The 26,725-nt window shown below is 37.7% G+C and overlaps 1 protein-coding gene across 2 annotated transcripts in view; it reads right to left on the bottom strand.

Annotated features, from left to right (window-relative positions):
• Window positions 1–11,115, bottom strand: part of MPP7 (MAGUK p55 scaffold protein 7) — a 228,652-nt gene extending 217,537 nt beyond the window's left edge. For both annotated transcript variants that reach the window (XM_079106920.1, XM_079106921.1), the window contains exon 1: window positions 10,891–11,115. The gene's annotated coding sequence lies outside the window, so the exon portion shown is untranslated. The remainder of the gene's footprint in view (window positions 1–10,890) is intronic.
• Between the last annotated feature and the right edge of the window lie 15,610 nt (window positions 11,116–26,725).

Below are 26,725 nucleotides of genomic sequence, written 5' to 3'. Positions count from 1 at the left end.
ACAACAAAAACAAGTATGTAAAACTGCCGGCACCTTACCATAAATCACACCAGTGACACCAAATGTGTAGGTAGTCAGTACCACCTTGAACTCCCGGGGGGGGAAAAGTTTCAGATAAGAATATCCCTGATGAAACAGTGAAGACTAACAATGGTGTGAAATCTCAATTCTTGAATACATGGGCTTTTGTAAGGTTCTGTGCAATGAAATGGGAAATACTGCATAAGGGATTTATACTGAACACTGAACAATGATGGTTGTCTCAAGGAAAAGCACTTGTGGTAACTGATCAGGAAGCTGAACCAGCAGCATTTTCTCCATATCATTTTTATGGGAAATAACTGCAAGATAAAGTATGGCAGACATTTTGTCAAAAATGAATGAAGTAAGCCTCTTCCTTCAAGGAAAACTATTAACATATTTGTTGCCGATGATAAAATCTGAACTTTCAACTGAATACCAGAGTTTTGGAAAAATCATATCTGTCACCAAGAATGTGACTGCTTTCCCAATATTTACATAGTTAACAATAAGGTACTATGTACTTAAAAATTGGTTGAGCAGAACAAGGTGGTGCACATCTGTAATCCCAGTGGCTGGAGGCTGAGGCAGGAGGATCACAAGTTCAAAGCCAGCCTCAGCAACCTAGCGAGGTCCTAAGCAACTTAAGAGACCCCATTCCAAAAACAATGGCGATGTGGCTTAGTGGTTAAGCGCTCCTCAGTTCACTCCCTGTTATGGAAAAAAAAAAAAAAATGGTTGCGAGGATAGATCTCAAGTTACATGTTTTTTCTGATACCAAAAATGGGGAGAAGGTGATAGACATGTTTATGAATATAAACATTTGTCAAGGGTTGGGGTTGTGGATCAGTGGCAGAGCACTTGCCTAGCATGTGTGAAGCACTGGGTTCAAGTCTCAGCACCACATATAAAGAAATGAATAAAATACAGTCTGTCAACATCTAAAAAAATTTTTTTAAATCATCTGTCAAATTCATCAAACTGAATACATTAACTATGTGCAGTTTTTATTATACCAATTGAACCTCAATAAAACTGAGGGGGGTACTTTTCTGATGGAACCAGATTTTAACAAATGTGATTTTTTTTTAATGGCATCATAAAATGTGTTAACATTTGGGGAATTTGTATAATTCCACGAACCAATAGTTTCCAAATCATCCAGGGGTAAAAAGATTCAAAGTGCAAGCAAAACAAACCAATTTAAATGTAACAAAGTGAGAAGAGTTTACTGATACTGCTTCAGATTCCAAACTGCAATTAAACTTTAAGAAACAATAATTAGAATTTTGCAAATGACATTTGCAAATGTAATATAATTATTAAGACTATAATTAAGAAAATATTCATACTTATCTGAAACAACTATTAAAATACTCCTCCCTTTTCCAACTGTAGGTTTGTCTGAGAATGAATTTTCTTCATATACTGCAACCAAATAGTGATAGATTGAATGCAGAGGCAAACATGAGAATACCTCCTTGTACTAAGTCAGACATTAAAAAAGGAGCTACAAAAATATAATGAATGCCACTCTTCTCACTAAATTCTCTTTGCAAAGTTTATTTTTCATAGACATGTTATTTATGTGAATGTGCAATGGGGTTTTTATTTTTAATTATTTAATAAACACCCTAAATTTCCTGTTTAAATTTCTAATATGGTAAATACTGACCGATATTTTTTAAAGATCCTTGAGATAGATCCTACTTTTAAAAGCATGAAGTGGAACCACAAGTTTGAAACCTGGGGTTCCAAGGTAATAAAGCCAAGGTCAAGAATGTGCTTGTTCAAATGAGCTTATTTTCACTTTGTTTTTTGTTTTCCTATACTTGGGATTGAATCCATGGCCTAGCACATGTTAGGCAAGCACCCTGTCTCTGAGGTCCATCATAGTCCTTGTTTTTATTTTTATTCTGAGATGAGATAAGGTCTCCCTAAATTGCCTACACTGGTCTCAAATTTGTGATCCTTCTGCCTCAGCCTCCCTAGTAGTTGGGATTATAGGCATGCAACACGATGCAGAGCTCAGACTCCATTTCTTCTTTGAAAGGAACACTACAAGTTGAGAGTCCAGCAGGAGTCCATTGATAGACCAAGAACATTCATCATCAGCCACAGCCATCACCGAGAAAGGGTCTTCGGAGCAAATTTTTTATTAAGCCACAAATGGGAGGTTAGGAGACCCAGGGTGGGGGGTTGGGCAGCACTTACTCCCTCTTAGTTCAAGTGCCTCTGTCCATGCTGGTGGATTAAGAAAGCCAGAAGTAAATTGTTCCCTGTGTTCTTTTTTCTCTAGCTAACTCAAAAAATACTTAAGAGTTACAGCAAAATTGATCTCTTGCCTTTTATACCAGGCTGGTAAACTCCTCAGGACCAGGTTTAAAACAAAAGTCACTTAAGCCTCAAGGGTTGAAGTACAGCAGCCTCAATTTTCAAACATTTTTCCCAGCGTTTAATGAGATGTATGGACAAGATCTTCCAATCAGGAACACAGAATGTAAGATGAGTAATTATTGCTGAGGCTTTGCAAATAGCCAGCTGCTGCAAGGTTCAGAGCAGATGAGTGACATGACCCAACTAAGTCTACCTCCAGTGTTGTGTGGAGAAAAGGTTTTAGGGGCAAGGGCAACTTAATTATTTAATGCTGCCCAGTAAGGCGAAACCATTTCTAAGGCTACTATTGACAGATAAGATACATGAAGTGTCCCATGGAGCAATAAAAAAAGTCTGCTTGGGATTATGTCTTATATTCTGTAAATGGCCCCACTCAAAAATTCTATAGTCTTTTTCTTTTTACTTTTTATTAGGGAATATTCAAGCATATACTAAAGTGGAGATAAGAGTATAACAGAATGAGTCTCAATATACCATCATTCATCTTCAATACATGGCCAATTTTATTTCAATTTCTATAACTCCTTCACCTTCCCACCCCAGATTATTATGCAGTTATTTTTAATCACTGTATTTGTAGTATTTATATGCTATTATAAAATTTTAGGAAAACAAAAACAGCAAAGCAGTAACTCACCTATAATCTTAATTCCCACTATCATTGTTATTTGAACTGTTTTTATTTGAATATAGACATGAATGGTACATGGACAATTTACAGAATTTTTCATGACCATAAGTTTATTCCCTATTACTAAATTAGAATGACTCTGATTAGAGGATTTTGTACTCTTGCCTACTTTATACTAACAATTCCCATAAACAAGAATAATAAATGCCTGTATTGTGTATTTAGGTTATTTCTAAATTTTTTAAGTAGTAAAATTGTAATGAACTGTATATATAAACATTACATACCTCTAATTAACATATACCAACAAATGTTAGACATGTTTGATGTAGATAAAACAGACTCTCAGGTAAATCCAATATAGGAACTGATAAAAGAACTAATACTTTGAAGACCAGGAAACCTAGCTCCTTTGGACTGAATGACTTAGCAAGAATCATTAACTAGGGACTCAGATTAGCCATGAAAACAATAAAACCTAGTTCATTCCAATTGGAAATTCTTGCGTAAAGCAAAACATTAGCCAAATATTTAATATTTGGAGAAATACTTAAGACCTATTAACAAATCAACCTCAGGGAACTTAAACTGCAAAAATACTTAGGATCTACAAAATTAAGAACGTACTAGGTACTGAGTCTAAAAAATTTAAAAAGTAATGTGTCTGTGTAAGTATCTGATAATCTGAGAAGACATAACTACCAAAAAATGTTATAAGCACTTTCCTAGAGAAGAGGATGCAGGAGGGACTCACCTCTCTATATCGATATACATATAAACAAATTGTAGCAGTAAAAATAAAAACAAAAACCACTGTGGATTTAGAACAGGAACAAATTAATTAGAACAGTGCAGGGCACCTAAAAATAGATTTAGGTGGGGGTGACTGAGTAGGTGGGTGTGAGGTGCATGCTCCTGGATCTACAGTAGAGGTAGCATCCCAGGCCAGTCCTCTAAATCGTTTAGTAAATGAGATTGGGGGAATAGCTTGCCGTAAAATAAATAAATAAAAATGTAGAAACAAACCTTTATCAACTAGAAATGGAGAAATATTTTCTAAACAAGACCCAAAAGGTGAGAAAATGGATGGATCATAACAAAATTAAAGATTCCGTTTAAAACAGGATTTCAAAGAAAAAAACTGACAGGTATAAAACTGAGATTTTTTTTTTCCCCCAGCGCTAGAGACTGAAATAGAGATATATGCATTATTTAAAATCCAGTAAAAAATTATTCTACAATACAAACACTCTCAAAAAAAAAAAAAAAAAAAAAAAAAAAAAAAAAAAAAAACCTATAAAATTAGGGCATAGAGGCAGGGAAAGGAAAGGATAAGAAAACCTAATAGGAAAGAAGACAAAGCTATAAAATGCCCAAAACACAAAAAGGGAAACCCCCCACACAGCTAGTAAACATTCAATAGGATACTCAGCTGTCTAGTAACTAAAGAATCACAAATGAGAACAATAACATATTACTTTAGGCCTAGATTTCTCCACCTGTTGCATCAGATCAGAAAAAAAAAAAAAAAATTACAAAGTCAGAAAATAACTAGTGCCAGCAAAAATGTGGGCAACAACAGCTGGTGAGAGTGTAAGCCACACAGCCACCCTAGATGATAAACTAGCAGCACTCCATGAAACCGGGCATATGCTTTACAGGGAGAAGAGACACATGAATGGGGACAGGTGAAAAGGGGAAATACAATAAATGAAATAGAAACAAATCAGAATTCCTGTAAAAATACGTAAAAATTTTAAAAACTGAAAATAATAAATGAAACAGAGACTCTGCATGGACCAAAAATGATAGTGAGCCATGAACTGAGCACCTGATTTGGGAAAGGATGTAAGGAGTGGTCTCCATGCCATACATTCCTTCACTGAGCCAATAGGTATGAAGTCACCATATACCAAACATTATGACCTGTTTTGGGGTCCCAGTAGAAAACATCAGGTCCTTGCCCTCAGAGAGTTTACATTCTGATGAAGGAAACAATAAAAATTTTAAGTATGGTAACTGCCAAACAGGAAATAAAGCAGTGACTGAGCCAGAATAATGGAGAAAGGGGTTCTACTTTTTGGTAGATTATCAAAAAAGGAGAAGGACACTAAGAGAACTGCAGAAAGAAAGTTAGGCACCCAGCAAATGGGGAAGAGAGCGCCAAGAAATACCTTCAAGGTCAAAGTCACCAGAGTACTGCAGGTGAGGCTGTGTTCTGAAGTTGACTTTCAGATACTTCCAGTAATTGAATAACCTTGAGAAATGCTATTACATAAAGTGTGGACTACAAGAACTATTGTTAGAGTCCAACACATTTTCAAGACCAAAGAATTCAATGGTGGGGATGGGAGGAAGCAACCAGAAATATGCATATCTACATGTGTAAACAAATGTTTCTAAAAATTTATTAGGATCCACAATCATAAACAGTAATTGAGTGCTAATTATTTTTTCAGTATAATGCCAGGAAATGAGGATAAATATAAAATGTTCTGTCTTTAAGGATCTTCCTTCAATTTCCTAAGATTCAGGATTCTACTTATTCAAACACTGATTTTTATTCTTAAAAGTCAACATTTATTACATGTTTTACAAACTGTTCTGTTTCTATATCCATAAGTTCATTTAATATTAACAACATAATACTATATTATTTTCACCTTAGAAATGAAAAGGAGAGGTTCAGAAAATTGCCTGAAGTCAAAGATCTAGTAAATTCAACTCATCTTTCAAACTTCAAAACCTATGCTAGCAATTACACCGTTCTATTCCTTCTAGAATCTATTCGATGAATTTCAAAGTGTGGTCCCTGAACCAACAGCATCACCATTACCTTGGAACTAATCAGAAATGCAAAGAGCCCAGACCTACTAAATCAGATACTCCAGGATAGAGGGCAGCAACCTACATTTTACTAAGCCCTCCAAGTTATTTGAAAGCAAGCTAAACTTTGAGAATCATTTGTCTATATTTTTTTATGCTGGTTTAATGTTAAAGGTGAAATGACTACCATTTTGAAAACTCCAAAATTTAGAGATTTTTTTTCTATTTTAAATGAATAAAAATCAAAACCATGTTAATTCATTTCCTCACCATCCAGAGGACATACCCTCTTTCCCAAAAACTGGCAAAATACCTAATCTGTACCCTGATTATGCCACATTAAAAAAGTACAGTGGACCCTCTGAATCCACAGGTTCCAAATCCAGGAAATCAACCAAGTGTGGGTCAAAAATACTAAGGAAAAAAAATTGTGTCTGTACTGAACATACAGACTTTTTCTTATTACTCTCTAAACAATACAGTATAACAACTATTTAAAAAGCATTTACAATGTACTAGACATGATAAGTAATCTAGAGATGATTTAAAGTATATGAGAGGACATGTGTAGGTTATATGCAAATCCTGTGCCATTTTATATAAGAAACTTGAACATCCATCCTCAGATCTGTAGCCACGAGGGGGTCCTGAAACCAGATCCCTGAGGGATACCAAGGAATGAATGTATAACTCTAATGGTCCTTACCAGGAACTGAGCAGAATGCAAAATAGGCAAGGAGCACAGAAGTCCACATGAACTCCAAAAAAATCAGAGGCCATAATAGGAAGAAAAAATATATTTTGAATTTGGGCAGTAGAAGCTTGATAAATCTTGAGCAATAACTCCATAATCCTTTTTATCCTGGGCTCAACTCCAAATTTTTACAACATCAGTTCAACAAACTTTCAATTGCCAAAAAAAGAAATTACAGCCTTCAGAAATATTTGATTCTCAAGATTCAAATTACTTAAGTACACAGATAGAACTCTTTCCATGAGAATTTATTAATCATGAGTAAAGCCAGTCAACACCTAATTACACAGCAGCCATAACATGATCCCTGCCCTTTATTATACCTGCCCCTAACAACATCCTCCCTGACCCTTCTCTTTTCAAAGCTATATCAAGACCAAGAAGACTCTTTATCCCCAACCCACGTCCTCAATTTGAGCAATATATGTGCATTCACATTTGTCCTTACCAACTAGGCTTTAAAAAAAAAAAAAAAAAAAAGATGGAAGAGAGTGAGAAATAAGTATATTCAAGCACCCAAGATAATTTGGGAACTTATCATAAGGTAAATAACTCTCTGAAGCTATTCACTTGCATACTTCATTCATTAATTTTATAAAGTTCAGGATTCTATTTCAAAAACTGAAAGCATCAACTGGAAGACTAAAGAGTACCTAGCCCAAGTCTAGACCACAAGCGAGCTATAAACCTGACTTTAAATGCTCACTGACATGATTAAGTTTCTTTAAAGGCGAAGAGAACCCTGGGAAGCCTACACCAGGACAACTTTGAACGGCCTGGTCACTTACAAGGACCCACCTTCCCAAGCCCACACTCATCCAAGGGCTAGCAGCACTGCCAAAGAACTATCTTACCAGAAAGGATGAACCCTATTTATTCCTTCCTTCCAAATCACCATCACTCCCCTGAGAACAAGCTGTGGTTCCAAGACAAGTTATCATTGCTCTCCTTCCCACCCACAGCACAGTGGAACTGAAATAAACACACCAGCCACCTAAAGACCTTCTCATTTAAACTCCTATCTTGCATTTTAAAATCCCAGTGATTCCTTCAAAGTATCTTGCAAAATGCAATCATCCCAGGTTCTCCAAGAACTTTAACCATCCCTGTACCTAAAATAAGTATTGCTTTTATCAAAGCAACAGTTGTGTTTTCTCATCTTCTTTCTGTAACCATCCATAAGAAGCAACCTGATCAGTAACAAGCCCAACTAATAGTACCTATCAGAGTGAGAAGAATACTCACTCCCCTCTTCCTTAAGTAAAGCCAGCAAATAAATATTCTCCTAAAAGAACAAAGCTTTATTGAGTATTCCAAAAAAAAAAAAACATTTCACATGCCTACAAAAATTTTTCTTTTACTTAAGCAGCTGTTTATAGTGAATAATCTTATTACACACACCATTCACCATTTCTTTTAAAGAATTAGAAATCTAAAGAAAAGAAAAGCATAGGCTTTGCTCAAATAGCTCAGTACAAAATTATATAAGATTTCAACAAAACACAAAGCATTTTGTAAAAAGTTCAAGTATACATAAATAAGGACCAATAAGTCTACATTCTGGTCTGGGTCCCTGACCACAAGAACAACCAAAAAGCTTTAGAGTAGAGGTTATTTATGAAATTACTAGCAATTTCCTTCCCTTTAAATTAAGCTACCCTATCCATCCAAATAATATTATTTAATAAAATTTAAGCCATTCATTGCTACAATAAAAACAGCTGCAGAACATTTTTGTCATTGAAATGTTTATAATTTTTAAATCAGCTTGAAATCACCAATAAGCAGCATTCAGTGCACCATCTAGTGGAAGTCATGTAATGTAAATGTAATGTAATTAATTTTTTTTTTTTTTTTTTAAGAAAAAAATCACAGAAACCTAGAAAACCATATAGGTTGAAAGGAGAAACTCAGCTATGAATTCAGGCAAATACTTCGCAAACAGCTAAAATCTCTTTCCAATTTCCCACACTGCAGGAGGTCTGGGCTCATCAAAAGAAAGGACTCATCCTTACAAATTAACAGATGATGAAAGGTTTCCTTATGGAAATTTTTGCTTCAGTGCTAGAAACTAAGTTAACAGGAGAGTAAAAGTTAAATAAAGGTACTAAAGCAAAAACAAATAAATTAGTGCAGGGCAAACTGACAAGCCCTGTGTCTTGAATATTACACAAAAAAAGTTATGTCAAAATAGACCTGTAACATACATTAGCCACAAAGGATTACTTTATGATTCAAAGAGTCCCATTCATTAATTCATAAAACATTTCCACATTCCCCTGCAAAATACACTTAACAAACTTTACAACTCTCTAGAGTTCCTTAAGCCTTGACATCAACAGCGGTTACTCCCAACTACCCATCAAAACCTGCTCCATGTTGACCTTCAACTTCCTTGCATGAGTTATTCTAATTAAGAAATTTTCATTACATTTTCAAACTTTCTATAAATCTACAGTAAAGATTTCCCTAAAGTCATAATCAAAAATACATCACACTTCATTTGGATTTGCCTTTATGCAAATTATTTCAAGTCAATTCTGAAATAATTGTCCTGAAATCACTGCTAAGTTAGAGAAGAAAACATAAATAAAGTTCCATATATGGAAAGCCCCCCAAATTTTAAAATAGCGATTCTCATAGCACAACCAGTTTTTATTTTTGTTTTGCCTGTGTGGAAAATTATCTTTGGGCAAAATTCAAACTATATTAGCAACTTTGAAGGAAAAAGAAAAATGAAAAAGAAAGCTAATAAACAATTTTTTTTACTTGGAAATAACCATCTTGGTATTTGACTCCTGTACATGTGATCAAATCAGTATGCAGAAGTTGGCTTGATGGAAAGAACCTTATCCAGATCTCGGATTTAAATCTAGGTATAAAATTTTGGGGCTGGAAATGTAGCTCAGTGGCAGAGTGCTTCCTTACCAAGTGCAGTGCCCTGAAGTGGATCCACAGTACTGCAAAAATAAACAAAAAATTTAAAAATTTTAAAAAACGTAGAAGTCAAGTGACTAGGGTAGATTCCTGTCACCTCTGCAGCTCTCAGTTTATGTGCCTTAAAAATGGGCATGCTATGCACAGCCTACCTCAGTATTGTGTAGGAGGATGACATACTAAAATCGGCAGAGGATATGAACGTCTCAGACCAATAGATCTAAATGGAAATACTGTTTTGTAGAACCTTAGTGAACGTGGACAGAGAAAATGATGCTCTTCAAGAGTTATCACTGTGCCATTATTACTAAAGTTCGTTGACCTTTATCATTTCACTTGTGAATAAATGGTGTACCAAACAGAAAGAAAAAAAAGGTAACAGCAATCCAAAGCACCGTTTTATAAATACATCAAATCACGCACTGAATTGCCTAAGGCTTGTCTGCAAAGTAGTACCACATGGGTAGCAGGTGCATCCCTTAAACCTAAAGTCCAGTGACTGCTTCAGGAGAAGCTTTTTAAAAATTAACTGTTATTTAAAATCATAAAAAGCAAAAACAAAAACAAAAAAAAAAACCAAATCACAATTCTACTCCTACTCACCGCAGAGTGACAGCAACAAGGTCCCACCCCCACAATCCTTTCAAACCTGCACAGGCATTTCTTGTGAACATTACTCCCCCTCGTTCCTCTCTCACCTTTCCCCACTTCAGTCCAGACAAAGGTTGAGTCACACTGCTGGGTCTACTTGTCATTTAAGGAAAAGCCTCCAAACAAGTTCACGTTAAAGGCTACTTTTAATTCTAAAAATAATAAATGTGTAAATATCGTTAACGTGTGCATCGCACTGCCAAGACCCTGTCTCCAGAAAATGTAATCAACCCGACCACAGTAAAGACGCCTTACTAGCGGAGAAAACACAACACACACACACACACTCTCTCTCTCTCACACACACACCTACCTCTCTTACCCGTTTACTTATCAGTAGGTCCTTCTCAGGAGCCTGACTCAACTCTGCAATTCCCCTCCACCTGCACGTCTTCCCGCCCTCCCATCGCCCGCCGCCCCACCCGGGTCCCGCAGGGTCCCCAAAGTCCCGCCCGCGGCGGCCCCCCACACCCCCGCGCCCGGCCCCGCCCCCACCTCCCCGCAAGGTGCCGCCGCCCACGCCGCGGCGGGCTCGGGGCTGAGGCCGCTGGAGGCTCCCGGTGACCACCGCCCCCGCCCGGTCGCCGGCGGCCAGAGCAGCAAGGAAAACAGACGCCGCCGCCAGCACTAAGCAGGGTATTCGGACTGGGCTGCAGTCCCGGCGCCCCATTACCTGCTCTGGTAGCCGTGGTCCTAAGGAGGCGCGCTGGCTCTTGCCCCTGCAGCCCGGGGCCCGGGGGCAAGTTGGCAGCCACCAGAGCAGCTGCAGAAGACAAACAGAAGCCAGCGGGCTCGGCTCCGGAGCGGCGAACGCAAAACGCACCAACCCAGTGGGAGACCGGCCCCCACCTCCAGCCCGGCGAGTAACCGACCCGGCCCCCTCCCTCGGAGGGGTGGAGACACGGGCGAGGGGCGGGGGGAAGGGCGGGGCCGCACCACCTGCTGGGCGTGAGCTCCGCGGACGCTTTGTAAGAGGTGCCTGCTAATAGGCTGCGAAAGTAGTGGGAGTCTCAAACTTGAGGACAGCCTTCCCAGAAGCACTTCCTCATTGGTCGGTAAGGGAAAACAAAGCGTAGCCCTGATTGGTGACAGCTCTGTAGCTCCTCCTCTTACCCGCAACCTTCGCAAGCCTAGCGCCTAGCGCCTGGTTCGCTTGCCCTTGGTTCCTCAGTCCCAGGTGGCTGCAGAATGGGGTGTGTTTGAGGAACAAACAGCCTCTCTGAAGAAAACCCCGGATGCCCAGGTCCATTTACCGGATACGAGTTTTCTTATCTCCAGGCAATTCTTTAATTTTTGTGTGAACTTGATGAATAACAACTAATTTTAAACATCACGTGAACTTAGGTCTGTGGGTTTTGCTAAAAAAAAAAAAAAAAAAAAATTGCTGCATAAGATTCTGGTGGATATTGTCACATGCGAAGAAAAGATAAACTGTGTTCACCTTTTCGATAATATGTGACTTTATCTTCCTGCTTTTCGTATTTTATCGTGTATTACTTTCATCATTAGGGGGAAATTTGTAAGAATAGAAAAATGAGTAAAATGTAGAGAAAGGTAAAAATAAACTTTGAGGATAAGCAGGGAACTGATTCATCTACAGCCGAAGAAAGTACAGTAAATACACTTAAAATCTGAGGACCATCAAAAAATACGAACTGGTATCAGCCCACTTCAGCTCTTAAAAAAACTTTGCAAACGTGACAGGCGCCTTCATTTCCTTCCTGGGTAACCACTATTTTTGCAGCACATAACATAGATTAGCACTACACTGTACACAGCTTTATTATAGAAAAACACCTTCATAGGAAGAATTTGGAATCCAAAGTACAAAAAAGACTACAGAAAGAAATTCAGATACAAACTGGAAAGCTCAGCTAATGAAGGGAGAGAAAAGAATGTGACAGTACTTCACAGTGTGTCAGTCTTTGAAAATTAAAATCTGAGAGGAGGGAATGAGATAAGGATCACCAGTGACCCATAGTTCAAATAATCTGAGTTCTCAGACCACTTCAGTTAGGCAAGGTGTCATCTTGGTCAATTTAGAAGTGGGTGTAGTATATCTCACCTAAAGACCACTCTAGCACAATTCTCTCTGGCTGCCATACCATTCTTTGTTCTTCTTGTCATTCCCATGAAGTTCTAAAGCAAGCTGTGTGAAATTAAGCACTTACATCCTCCAAAACTTCATGAAGTATATAACAGTGAAAAAAAATGGAGATTGACAAAAATCAGACCTAGCAAAGGAAAGGAATGTTAAGGTAAACATCAACTTGAAAAGAAGCAAGGACAAAAAAGCTAATTCAAAGAGCAGGACAATCCTTTATTCTCTCTTCCTAAGAATAAACTTTGTCTTTGGAGGACAAAGTAACCACATTTCCTAACAAAGGGTTTTGACAGAACCTTTGAAATAAATGGAATCCTAAACAATAGTCTGAAAATATATGTCCTGAAGTAAGTGCTTGGGGCAAGTAATTTAGTGTTCAGCTCTATTTAATTTTAAATCATCTAAGAAAAAAAGGGGAACTTAGTGTTGCCTAGTATGAGCAGAAAAGGAAGAACACAATCCAAAAATCTTTTCTATGATAATACCTGAAATTCCACCACTAAATTTCTTTCATTGAGTTTAAATAATATGTGACTAAGATGATTCTTTTATCCATTGACTCATCAAGCTTATAATCGATATTCTCTAATGCTAAACACTCAGAATATAGCCTTGCACTAGGCAGACTTGAAGCTATTCTCATCAGTACAAGAAGATAGATAATGAACTAGTAAACAGGTCAACTTGCAGAGTGGTTCAGGGATGAAGAAGAAAATGAAAAAGTGACCAGGAAATAGTTTATTTGGGAACAGGAATAACTTTCCAGGTATGACACATGCCTGTAGTTCCTGATACTTAGGAGCCTGAGGCAGGGGGATTGCTTGAGCCCAGGAGTTTGAGACCAACTTGAACGAGAAGACCCTATCTCAAAAATAATAAATAAATCTACTTTCCCTGCATCACAAACTTGCTTAGCATGGATGGACACAGAATGTTGAAATGCTTTGAGGAGAAATTCTAAGATTTGAGCTGCTACCTAAGTGAGGAAACACCAGGAGAGAGTAAACAGTAAGGGTGAAGGCCCTGAAGAAAACGGATGTAAGGGAGAAAGCTAGTGTGGGCAGACTGGCCTACAAAAGGAGTGGTATCAAACAGGTCAGAGAGGAAGGAGGGACCCTTGAAGACAGTGATAAGAACTGTGTGTTTTATTACAAGGATTCCTGACAGGTATGACATTACATTTCTAATGTCGGAGTACAATCATATTTTGTTTTTTCTCTTCTTTTTCAGAGTAATGAAAGAAATGAGCATTCATTCATTCAGTCAGTCCATCAGGCACAGGTCTATGAAGAAATTACTATTTGCCAAGGACAGATTAGGTCTGGTTATATAACAGTGAACAGGACACAGAATCTGCATCTTTAGACAAATTATTACTACGCAGATGATGAAGAAATTAAGGGTGCTATAGGCACACAATCTTGAAGAGACTAGCTGTCTCTAGAAATTCTACTTTAGTTGGATTCTAGGCACTCAGTACCCTCCTTGTCTCTTCTAGTTTCAAGTTGCCATTCCCTTTTTAGGTCTTCTACTAATTTCCCATTTCCTGTCTGAAATATGCCTATATAAGCTCAGTTTATTTAAAAAGCAAAAGCACTTGCCTGGTTGGTAAATGTCAATAAATAAACCCACTATCGCCAGCTCAGTGAGATAGGTTTGTAGAACACCCAGAACTGGCGGAATGGAGGGAAGCAGGAGGCCAACCTTTGTCTGCCAATATCCTATGAATAAAGAGTCAGTGGGAGGAGAACTATCCCTGCCCTGGGGCAATCCCATAACTTTTCTGATGGCTATTATGTATTAAAAATCCTTTGGCCAACTTAAGCCCCAAAATACAATTTCAATTCAGGAATTTAAATCTCAGTGACAACATTTTGATGAACACTTCAAGCTTCATCCAAAGGTAAGCCTTTCTTCCACTTCCCAACTAGGATCAATGCTGACAGGTCGTGTACTCCCAGAGAGGGGAAAGGACTCCATGTCTTTATCCCATAAGCCCTTCTTCAAATTCATAATGTGAGAAGCAGGAAGAATCCTGGACTAGCATGTTTGTGCTTAACTAGTACTGTTGCCAGGAGGGTTTTCTCTGAGCCTGGCCAAAAGCTAAAGCTTATAGTTTTTCCCTCTTGGGTGTTTGTGGGTGTTCTGCACTTGAAACTTGAGCTGCACTTGAAACATCTGTCTGCACCTCTCAGAATCTGGGCAATGCAATTTTCCCTGGGTACCTCTTTCTCCTTAGTTACTGGTTCCCTACAGGCCACATCCTATAGATTCTCCTGTTGAACAGGAGGGAAGGAATGTTCCCCTGGCCTCTCCAGGTGTTCTTGGGTGGGATTTAAACATCTTCTCCAGCCCAGCTCTCTCTAATGAATGGCTCTCATCTGGTCCTCAAAAAACACTCAGACATACTTTACCCCCATCCGGGGATGTGGACCAGCAGCTACACCAGGGCAGAGCCATTTTCAGCATTCTTTCTCTTCCATCCTCCCCACTCTACCCCACCCCCACTGCCTCAAACCAATCCCTTCAGCCTCTTAACTTGAGATTTTTCAGGTTGATTGTCAGTAGCTCCAAATAGTAGAGTACATCAGTCAAGTTGCCCTGGTGGTCCTACTGACACCCACCTGTGGTGAGTTTAAGAACAAGATCTTGAAGGAGTACTTATGGGACTCATAGCATTGCTTTCTTCAAAGAAAACTCCATAGATCCTTTCCAAATCTCCACCCTCCACCTTTTATGATCCTATTTTGAGTGAAGGGGTTTTAAGATTTACCAAGTGCGAAATTTCCTTTGCAGGTTTGCTTCCTTTTGCAGCAACTTATTTTAGAATTTCACACCTATTATTTCTTGAGGGCCTCAGTCAAAACTTCACTTCCATCTTGTCATACTAATATGAATCTGTAAAACAGCTTTGGTTAAGGGCATAGGGCAAAGAAAACTTGTTCTCTAAAATCATAGTGTCAGACACATTGCTGTTTGAATGTGAACCAGAATGGCATACCCCTCTTGCCTGTGGGTTTCTTGACACAGGGAAGCAACCTTGATTTCCAGCCCAGGGGCAGATCTTCCTTCCGTTCCAGAATTTGTATTCTGTATTTATCTTAACTTTATTATTTCCAAGGAAATAGTACTCCGAATCTATCTTTGAGGCCAAACCTCATGTGCATAAAAATGTTATTAAATGGAAAGAAAATAATTATATAGTCTTGTTCTGCTTTGAGTCTATCTCAAGATTTACCTTCAAAATTTTACATGAACTGCACCCCCTCCCCAAATCCCACAAGGACTCAGTCTTTGTTTGACAAGAGTCCTTGTCACACTCTTCTATGTCATAAGTTCATAAGCTCAACTGAGTTACACTGTAGGCTTTTTTCTGGTGGGGTATGACTTCTGGACTTTATCATTAATGACCCAGTCTTTGCAGCAGAGGTTACTACTCCCAGGTTCTGTGTTTAAGTGTAATTTATTTATGCTGTTACTTTGCAAGAATATTAAAATTACCCGAGGGACTTTTTCAAATTCTGTAAGCCATAAGATACTGGTGCAATCCTTTCCTTATTCTCTACCCAAATGTATATTCCTAGCTGTTATCACATCAGTAATCCTACTAAAGATGGTAGAATACTATCAGGTATATTTGGGATGAGGTTAGAAACTCTATTCCTCGCTAATCTGATAAACCCCTTATCAAAATTCTAAGTTTCTAAGTTTTAGGAGAATGTTTTTTTTCTCTCTGACAGCTAAAAATACAGACTTGGTCTTACATATAAATGGGAAAAAAAATGTCCCTATGATGTCTTTTTCTGACTTATTCACCACATTATTCCCAGTTACCTCACAGGTCTGACACATAGGAAATACCCAAAGAGCACTTACTGGATTCATTAATTTGGAACACATTTTAAAATTGGGAGAGTTTTGATCCACCAATTTTATCTGATCAAGAAACATTCATCGAAACTACTAGCAGTGACTGGGATCCATTCTATTCATTTTTGTTTATTTGGCAGTTCTTCAAGATTGCTTTCTCTAGCTTGGGACATAGCTCAGTGGTAAAGTGCTTTCTCAAGAATGTGGGTTCCATCCCCAGCACTGCAAAAAAACAGAAAGAAAAAGATGACTGTCACATACAGTTTGTAATTGGCTGCCTCTTCAAGGACTATTGCTGTATGTAAGGTGAGAGCCATCCAGCTCTGAGAAGTAGAGTGAGGAAAGGCAGTGTGGTGTGTGGGGTGTCTGAAATTTGATTACTAATGACTCCCTAAATTCCTCTCTACAAACTTATGTGTGGGCCGCAGCATAGTAAGTTACCATATGTACTATAGTAAAATAGCCAAGAACTTCAGAGATGGTAAAGCACAATAAAGATGCTAATTGCTTAAATGTGGTATACTAACCTGAGGAGACTCAGCCTGTTTGTAGCTTATTCTTTGGCTATTCAAAGAAGATGTGCCCAGTGATATGCCTATCTGCTATGTCTTCAATGTACCCTCCAGAACTCATGTCGGCTTTTATTTGCATGGTGATAATAGTAGGAAGTGGGGACTTTAAAAGGTGCATAGGTCCTGAGGACACAGCACTCATGAATAGATTAGGCTGTAGTGGCAGGAGTAGGAAAAAAAAAAAGCCTGTTCAATTTCCTCAACTTTCCTTTGCTGCCTCCCTCTTGCTTTATCCTGTGTACTCCCACCATGGCCCTTTGCCATAAGACAACTTGAAGGCCTTCACCAGATGCCAGCACCTTGCTATCCCAGCCTCCAGAACTGCAAGAGATCAGTTTTTCATAAATTTCTCAGTCTCAGATATCCTTATAAAACAAGAATAAATGAACTAAGACCCTATCTGATTGAATTATATACGTATAGGTGTGTATCATACGTGCATGCATACACAAACAAAAAAACACTTAGATTTTCATATTAAAGTAAATAAACCTCCATCTTTATACTTGCTCTTATCTGGAAAACTATAAATGTGAAGTTGTTTGAAGTGTTCTTTAAACACTCTTCATACCTATAAATGATTGAAATTGGGGTCTGAAATAATTTTTTAATGGCAATTATCTTTTTTAAAAAATTATAAATCAATATGACTTATACACAATAGCAAAAATTTATTCTTGTGATTTGTTAGCCATATTCACCATGTAGGAAGAAAGCCAAAGAAGAAAGAACATCTCTACTTTGTCATATCTATGATTGGGATAAACATTTTACATTCAGAAGGAAGGGCACTGATAGAAAAGTTGAGAAAAAAAATTGTATGCAGTACAGGAGTCGTTTGGAATCTATATTTAATTAAGCTCAGTCATCTTTGTACTTACCACACTGGTTCCCAAGAGAGTGTGGCAAGCAGAGTTACTCTTGCGCTACTTACATTACCCCAGAAACAACTCTACGCTATCATTAATTAATTTGTACTGACCTGGAAAGCAGAACCTTCCTCATCTCAGCTCCTTGAAAACTGAGTACTGCTTGTTCAGAGGGGATTAGGTATGGAGTAAGAAGGAACTGGAGCAAAAGGCCCATGCCACCCAGCAGGAGGCGGGGTATGAGAAAGTACCCACACGTGAATGTTTCTGGGGCTTACACCACATCACCAGCAAAGATGTTACTCTTCAAGATGAGACTCTTGCTAAATCACTTCTATTTTCTTAACTTGTAACTGTGTCCTGACTATTTTGTCATCAAAATATTTCCTCTCCTTTGTATATGATAGGTAGAAACTGATAGGTAAGAAACAAAGAAACTGATAGGTAAGTCTCTGATGCATATGAGTTTAAATTCTAAGAGTCTTAAAAAATGACACCATATAACCAAAAAGAGGTACAGAGACATATTAAATAGGAAGAAACTTAAAAATGCAAGACATACAGGATATAGCTAAAGAGTTGACCAAAGAAATTAATGTCCTCACAGAGAAGAATGATTTATGAGATTCAAAATTTAAGGTTCTCATTATGATCTGTAAATAACTGAATAATAGCTTTTTAAACTAAAGCATCCTTGCTGTTTATAATGTCAAATTTATTTCTGCACTATTAGATTTTTCCTAGTTTTCACTGATATTATTATGTGTTGATACTTCATCTTAAGTCATTGATGACTGTCATTCATTCAACAAATATTTATTAAGCACCTACCCATTGCCAGGCATCATGGCAGGTACTGGATTAAAGGAAAAGAAAACAAACATGTTGTTAGAAATAAAAAACAAAATGCCGCAAAAAAAATCAAACGTGCTCAGAAGTGAGTGGGCAAAACAAACCTCACTTCTGCCAGAAGAGTCTGCTACCCAACCTGACTAGCAAGTACCCTTGGGCAGGCAGTAAACCTGCTTTTATCCCTAACACAGCTCTCCCCCTTGCCCTGATAGGAGGAGTTCTGGTTACAGTTACACAATTGGCTAACTTTAAAGTTGGGGTGAGCAAAGGGAATTGCTATAGTTAAAATGGCTACAATTGCTTCTTACATTCCAATTAAGGCTAAATGCTATATCCTGAAAATGAACCACTGAACTTTCTATTTCTCAATCTGCTTTTTTAAATTTTTTTTTTTAGTTATAGATCAATATAATACCTTTATTTTACTTATTAATTTTTATGTGGTGCTGAGGACCGAACCCAGTGTCTCACGTCTGCTAGGCAAGCACTCTACCACTGAGCCACAACCCCAGCCCTATTTCTTATACTGTTTAGGGAGAAAATTCATGGCCTCTATTAGTTTTGATTTGGTCATTTGCCCAAGTTGCTATTCATCTTCAGTGTACTATAAGGATTATACAAGCAAATGAACTGTAGTATCTAACAGGAAACAAAGGAAATTAAAGAAAATGGTTCCTGACTAGGATTATGGCAGACTTGATGAAAGAGGTGTTATAGCAGAAGTTTCATCATTCACGTGTGTTCATTAAAGATAGCAAATCTAGAACAAGATGATTCTGAGAAAGTTAAAAACTGTCTATAAATGGCATCCCAGTCAAGATACTAGAACTAGTAGAAGTGTCGCCTTGGCTACCTCATTTTGTTTTCTAAGGTTATCTTCTTAGTAATAACATAAGCAGTGACTCATCTATCCAAGAAGTCACCAATTGGAGTTATACTGAGCAAACATGGAGTTTGGAGAAATTCTAGTCAGTTACCAACATTTTGAAATCAGATTTCATGTGAAAGTTTAACTTACTAGTTTCTCCTTCTCAGAAAAGGATGATCTGGTGGGTTGACCTGTGTTCCCACGTGGGAACATTTGCCAGGAGCAGAGATGTGGGTGCTTCAAAACTGGCGTGTGCTCTGCAGTCTGCCGTATATCATGCCCGACCTGCTGTCCTCCTGGCCACGGTAGATATTTGAGTTTACATCTCCTGAACTCAGTCATTTTTAAGAGCTTGTGTGTGTGTGTGTGTGTGTGTGTGTGCGCATGTGTGTGTTTGCTTCCAAAAGCTATAGGCACTGCTCTAAGTTAGTATGAATTTTAAAATATACATAGACACACATATATAATACATACATATGTATTATGTACATATTTATTAGGGAGAAGAAACAAAATGTTCCATGCAAAAGAATTCTAAATAATCTATGTAAACATTCTAGCCTTGAGGTGGTGGACCATACCTCTCTAACCCTTCAGTGTGGGCTGTGCATTTCTGCTCCTTCTGAGAGCAAAGTATGCAAAGAGGAGGAGAGCATAAATTTACAGTGTAGAAACTTGACCAACACTACCTTGACCAGATGATCAAGGCCAACATGAACAGTGCTGATAAGGCATGTTACCAGTAGATAAGGTTTTTTTCCTCAAAACTCATAACCAGTCTAATCATGAGAAAAACATCAGGCAAATTCCAATAGAGGATATAACTGACAGTTGAAATCAATGGATTCTCCTGTCATGTATAACTAAAAAGGACCAATAAAAAATATTTTGCAAAAAAACAAAATTCCAATAAAGGGGCATTCCACAAAATACCTAAACTGTGCTCCTCAAAATTGCCACATTCATCAAAAACAAGGAAATTTTGAGACTGTCATGAACAAAGAGATACTACAAGTAATGTTATGGATAGAATCCTGGGACAGTAAACAGATGTCATGTAAAATCTGAGGAAATCAGAATAGTTAATGACTATGTAGCAATATTGATTCATTAATTATAGCAAATGTTCCATATTAATGAATTTATAAGGGAAAGTAGGTACAAATAGTCTTTTGGGATACTTCTTACTAACTTGTCAATTTTCTGTAAATTTAAACTGTTCTAAACAACAGAGTTGATTTTAAGGAGAATATATACATGCGTGCATGTATGAATATGTACATATATGTGAAGGATAATGAAGCAACTCCAAGAATCAGTGGAAGATTTGAACACTGAAGACAAGTGGAAGGAATCAAGTCCATAGCAGCATCTTCCCTTTACAGCTCTGCCTTTGATTTGACTCAGCTCCTTCATCATCCAGCTTTTGTGTCTTTCAGTTCCACATGTCAAACTCCTCAAAGAGAAAAGTATATTTCTTCATCCTGGGTCAAAGCCTGGATCTGTTAATCATGCACTGGGATCTGTGGTAGAATCACGGTACCCATCCCCAAGTCTGTTTGGATGATCATTTTCGTATGGGTCAGAAAGATCCCTTTAAGCTCTGAGCTGCTGAGAAGATGATGTTAGAAAAGAGGCTTAACTGATAATTCCAATCTTCTAAAACTTAAGGCAAGATATTTCAGAACAAAGGAGCATATTTGTCATTTCCATTTATCTGTGCTAGAAAAGTTTCTGTGCTAATTGGAGATTTTACAAAATTTTATAAATAAAGACTTATAAAAATTGTTTTCTATAAATATTGGTTTAGCTCCCAAGTAATCATGGCAGCTTTCCTGGCTCTAACTGTTCTTTTCTTCTTCCCTTTTTAACTATATTAAAGGGATGGCTTCAAGTACTCAACATCATAGAAATCATGAAAGATTTGCAATATTGATGCCAGACAATGAGATGAGTCAGATGCAGACTGGCTAGGAGAGGCATGGGGCAGTTAATGATTTAAGGTGCCACCATCCCTGGCCTCTGCTAACATGTGCTGTTGGTGTCTTGACATAATTAGGAAAAAGCACCCTTCCTCAAGATGACTTACACATCCATTAATTGGGAAATTGTTATAATTTGATGCTTTGATTGGAATGAGACACTTCAGTCAAGTGTACTATACAAGTCACAGTCACATGCTGCTACTCTGGGGACCATTGTCTATTATGTGCATGTGTCATCTATTTAGAGTCTTGGCAACTGTGACATATTTTCATACCTCGTTATATATAATTCTTCCAATAGAGTGGGCATTCCAGTGATCATTGATAATCCCTATTGTGTTTACTTTGGATTGAAATTTAAAAATTCAACTCTTAAACAGATCCTATAATTGCAGTTGCCTCAGCAAAGGGAATAATAACAACATTGCATGGGGATGTTACAATCATTAAATAAGATGACATATAGAAGCACTAAGCACAGTGCAGATAATGAGCCTTCCATCAACACTTGGTTTTCCTTCTCTGCATATCAACGTAATATGGCTTATGAGACCTGTTGAAAGGACAGAGGATCATTCTTGACAAAGTAGATATATAGTTCTACATTTCTTTTTTTTAATTTATTTTAGTTGTCAATGGGCCTTTATTTTATTTATATGCATTGCTGAGAATCCACCCCTGTCTCACGCACACACTAGGCAAGCACTCTACCACTGAGCTATAACCCCAGCTCTAGTCCTACATTTCGGTGTGCAAGAAATTGAAAAGTTTTTTACTTGCTTTGTCTAAGTGAAGCCAAATCCAAATGTCTTAACCCTCTGTAGACAATGTATGTTTTCACAAATTAAATTCCAAGAAGCAGCTTATGACTTGTTTTTATTAAAGAATCAATTTCTAAATATAACATGATGAAGCTCTAGAAATCTATGTCAAAGACATTCTTCTACTTTGAAAAATATTGACTTATATTATCTACCTAGATTGAAACTTTATATCTTAAGTCAACTGTGTTATGGGCTACATTGGTTGCAGTGAAAATTTAGGATATAAACTCTGAGGGGATGTTTAAATATTGAAAACTGAAAATGCTATTTTTAAAAATACCCCCTTATGACCTTCCAAATTATTCTGCTGGTGCCCTATGTTGCATGAAGTAGGAGAACTGCTCCATTTAAGGTACTATGGGAAGCCCTTTAATTACATCTTCTAGTCAAGCAAAGGACATCCCATGTGAAGGAGTCTATCACTAGAGAACGAAACTGAGACACCAATGTGAATTGAAGGAAAATAAACAAGTCAAAGATGAGAAACTTTATGTAGACTGAGAAGGTGCCTTTAGGAAAGTGTTCCTTCTGGGATTCATCATGAACAAAATCTTTGAGGCTGTGATGAATTGTATATGTTTGGAGAAGTCTGAGGCTATCAGGAACCAAAAACTTCTGGAACGAAGAGGTAGAGAACTGTGGAATGACCCACCTTGCCAGGCTGAGAAATTTGGACCTGATCCTAAAACCAATAGGAGTCACTGAAGAATTTTCAGCTTGAGCAGAAAATGTCACTTAAGGCAAAATAAATTGGTAAGGGAAAAAAAAAAAGTTTCAAATAAAAGTAATGGAAATTATTTTATTTTCACAATGAAAACAAGAAAGAAGATCCTTATAATAAGCCTTCTTAAGCAAAAAAAAAAAAAAAATAGAAGAGAAGAAAAATCAGAAGAAAAGGAAGAGAGGAAAGGAGAGAAAATTCTGAGTAACCAATTACTTACTAAGAGTGGGAGGAAGTCAGATTAAAATCACTGCACATCCTTTCATATCTATTTTGCTTTCCATACCTTAACTATCCAAGCTGGGCCCCAAATCTTTGCTTCACAGTTGGTGATAGAGTTGTATGTTTTCATAAATTTAAAATAATTTCTTAATTTCTATCTCAAATCATAGCCACCGCCCCCCTCTTCCAAATTTTAAAACCTGGTGTTTTTTGTTTGTTGGTTTGTTGTTTGTTTTTAGAGTGGATTATAACAAAGGAAGACACTGGAATAGCCCCTGACAAAGCTCATCCTCCTAACCATAACCGTGACGCAATTCAAAGGCAGTTTCCCAGATCTAAGCAGGTGGAGGAAGCTCCAGACCCCGTGCCTGTTTGGACACACATATGAGGAGAAGCTTCCTCTCCATTGCAGAGCCAGCAGCTGCCCACTCCTGAAGCTTTAGCCCAGGCCAAAACTTGGAAGGTTCAAGTCTTCATGAGGTTGGTAGCAGCCAGGAAGAAAAACTGACGTCTCAAACATATAAGCAGTTTCTATACTGCAAAAGCTAGAGTTTAGAATAGCTTTGGGACAAACTGTTCTGGAAAATGAGAAAAAGGTTGATTATAGTTATTAAACATTCAATGAGAAAAGATCTTTTTTTTCTTCAGTTATTGCTTCAAATATCTAAATGGCTTCATGTTAAATGACCATGATGGTGAACGTCCACGAAGTGTCTTCCTTGGATTTTTTTATGCAATCTTCACAATAAACATCATAGGATATACATTATTCTTTTCATTTCACTGATGAACAAACAGAGGCCTAGGAAAATTAGGTTAAATGCTCATATTTAGATGATTAATAATTAAGTAAACTGGGAATCAAACCTTTTCCTTCATGCCAAAGTAAAAAACCTCAACTGTCATTCTAAACTTTTCTTATTGTTCTCTTGACAGAAATGTTTTAAAAGAATTTTTTTAAAACTGAAGTGACTGAACCATTGTTTTGTGTGTGATGTGTGCATTTACTTCTATAGACATAGAAGGTAAAAACCTGCTTTATGAGAAACTCGGAGAGACACTAAATGTGTTGCGTGCACTTCAGTGCCACGTGACAAAAGGAATCACAGAGGTAAGGAGGGAGTGAGCTTTGCATCCTACACCAAGAGCCCTGCACTCCAGGACTTGGGAGACCTTTAGCAGCCAATTGACATCATTGAGAAGTAGGGGTAGGAGAGAAAATACCGGTGGAGACTACGTGTTGACTGAGGCAGATGGGGTAGATATTATTACCCATGTAAAAGCTAAAATGTCTTGTGGTCTCTGTCCCAAAGAAGTAATATTAAAGCAAGCATTTGTACAGGGACTGAAACGTTATTAAGTTTTTCCTGTTTCTCTACACAAACAAACAAAAATGTTCACAACTCTTTAGTTTGGGAAGAAGGTTTGCACAGCAAAACTTTGAAAAATCTTCTCTCCCCATCTGTAATGCCCACTCTTAGTACAAAGATCACCTCATAGTGAGGGTTCATAGCATTAGTTAATAGTTGAAAGTAGTATTATAATAAGTAGTAGAGGTAATAGAAGAAATCTAGGGAATATGAAATGGTTTCTACTATTAAGAATATCTTTAAAGAGTACATTCTGGTCTATAGTGATGAAGTTAGCTCTACAGAACACAGCAAAGCCTTTTTCTCTAAATCTCTGAGGTACCTGCAACCTCACCGCTTTCTATAGGTGATTACCCTTCTAGAACTGAACACCAAAGTCTAGTGAGTGGATGTGATAATGCAGATAAATGTTTTTGAGTCTGTGAAAATCTCTTGTTTCTATTTGTATAATCCCATATTAATTATTGGGATTTTTCTGCCCTTGTAGTACCACTATCACTAAAAAATCTTTAGAACATAAATCATCAAGCAGAATAAAAGAGGCCACTGTTCATCTTGCAGAGCAGGGCTACTCAAAATGAATGCAGCTGCTATTTTTCCTCACTGTCATTTGTAAACGTGAACAGTCAGGGGTGCTGGTACAATGTAGTTCCTGTGGCACTCTATAAATATTAATTGAATTGAAAGGTGTTGATAAGGTAAGGAAATTTATACTTCTCCAAATAGTGACAGTCTTCAGGTTCAATGTTAAAAGAAAAAGACAATGAAAGGAGTCCAGATGGTTAGAAAGGCTTTCCTGGCAGTGCTGGGTGACAGCCATCAGGAAAGCCAGTCCTGGATGAGACTAATGGAGCATAGTCAGATAATTTATTCATTCCCCATGTCAGTGCAGTAAATGCGTTTTTTTAAAAAATGCCTGTCCATAACATAGTTTTACTGTAACGAGGCACCCAGTTCTTTAACGTTCACCTGGCACTGTTCCCAATAGCAAAGCTGAAAAGTGGCAGGAGGTGTCAAGGTACACAGATAAATGCTAATGGGTTCATGAAAGTGTTTGTTAGCCCCAGGCTTTATCTGCTGGGCTGACACTGTGGAAGTTCCCATGGAGGAGAAAAAACTTCAACATTTAAATGCAAGAAGAGAGTATAAGAGCTAGTTCACCACTAAGCCCAGGATTAAGACAGGAGAATCAACAGTATCAACTACCGGCAGAAGGATATGGCGAGGTCAGAGATGACTGGAGAATCTGGACACATTCCTCCCCAGGTCACCAGTCTTTACTTGGGAAAAGAGCCCATGTGACCAGCTGCGCTGAAAAATACCAACGTGAACCTTCGCAGGGAAACCAGATGGCTTGAAGCCGGAGTAAAAATAGCTCATCATACAGCATAGCCCAGATTGGGCAGAGTCTTAGGGCCTCTCAGGTTTTGATTTCAACTTGCCAAAGAGGTTTAAAAAAAATGTTTAAACTATGATTTGGAAAGAGATTAAAAATACATATATTTCACCTTCTTACTGTCTTAATTCAAATTCATTTTACCGTCTCAGCAAAAGAATGAAAAAGATTTGAACTTAAAAAAAAAAAAAAGTATTTGTCTTTCTTATAATTTCACTATCACAAGAAAAACTGGTGGGCCAGTCTGGTCTTCAATTTGGTAAAAGGATTCTGCAGGTTGGAGATATACCTCAGTGGTAGAGCACTTACCTAGCATGTACTAAGTCCCTGGGGGTTCAATCCACAGCATAGGAAAAAAAACAACAACAACAAAAAAAAAAACCAGAAAAACAACCACCTCTTTAAAACATGGGCTAATAGGAAGAGTTGGATGGAAAAAAAAAAAAGGGAAACTTTTTAAAATACTTAATGATTTTTAAAGATGTAAATTTACAGATATATCTGAGTTCTGACTTATTCATATAATTACCTATCTTAACAGAAGTTGTTTAATCTATCTCCCATTGTTCCAGCAAAGTTTCTATTTTTACCATTTGGGGGTGAGTCATGGTCAGACCATGTAGGGACATGTTTAGAACATGAATTTTCAAATCAAGAACCAAGTGAAATTTTAATTCCCAAACCAGAGCCTCAAAGCCAAGCACACTAGCACCCATTGTGCTCTGACATTATGTTTGTGTGTGTGCACTGATTGTATTACACAGAACAGAGGTGCCTGGAAGAGTTCCATGGACGAAAAATAGCTTGGATAATAACTCCTTCCATGATAAGAGGAAATAGATGGCATTTAAAATG

This window comes from Sciurus vulgaris (genome assembly GCF_902686455.1).
Source record: "Sciurus vulgaris genome assembly, chromosome: 12".
Lineage (NCBI taxonomy): Eukaryota > Metazoa > Chordata > Mammalia > Rodentia > Sciuridae > Sciurus > Sciurus vulgaris.
The sequence above is the reverse complement of the archived record's forward strand: the minus strand, read 5'-3'. Positions and strand labels throughout refer to the sequence as shown.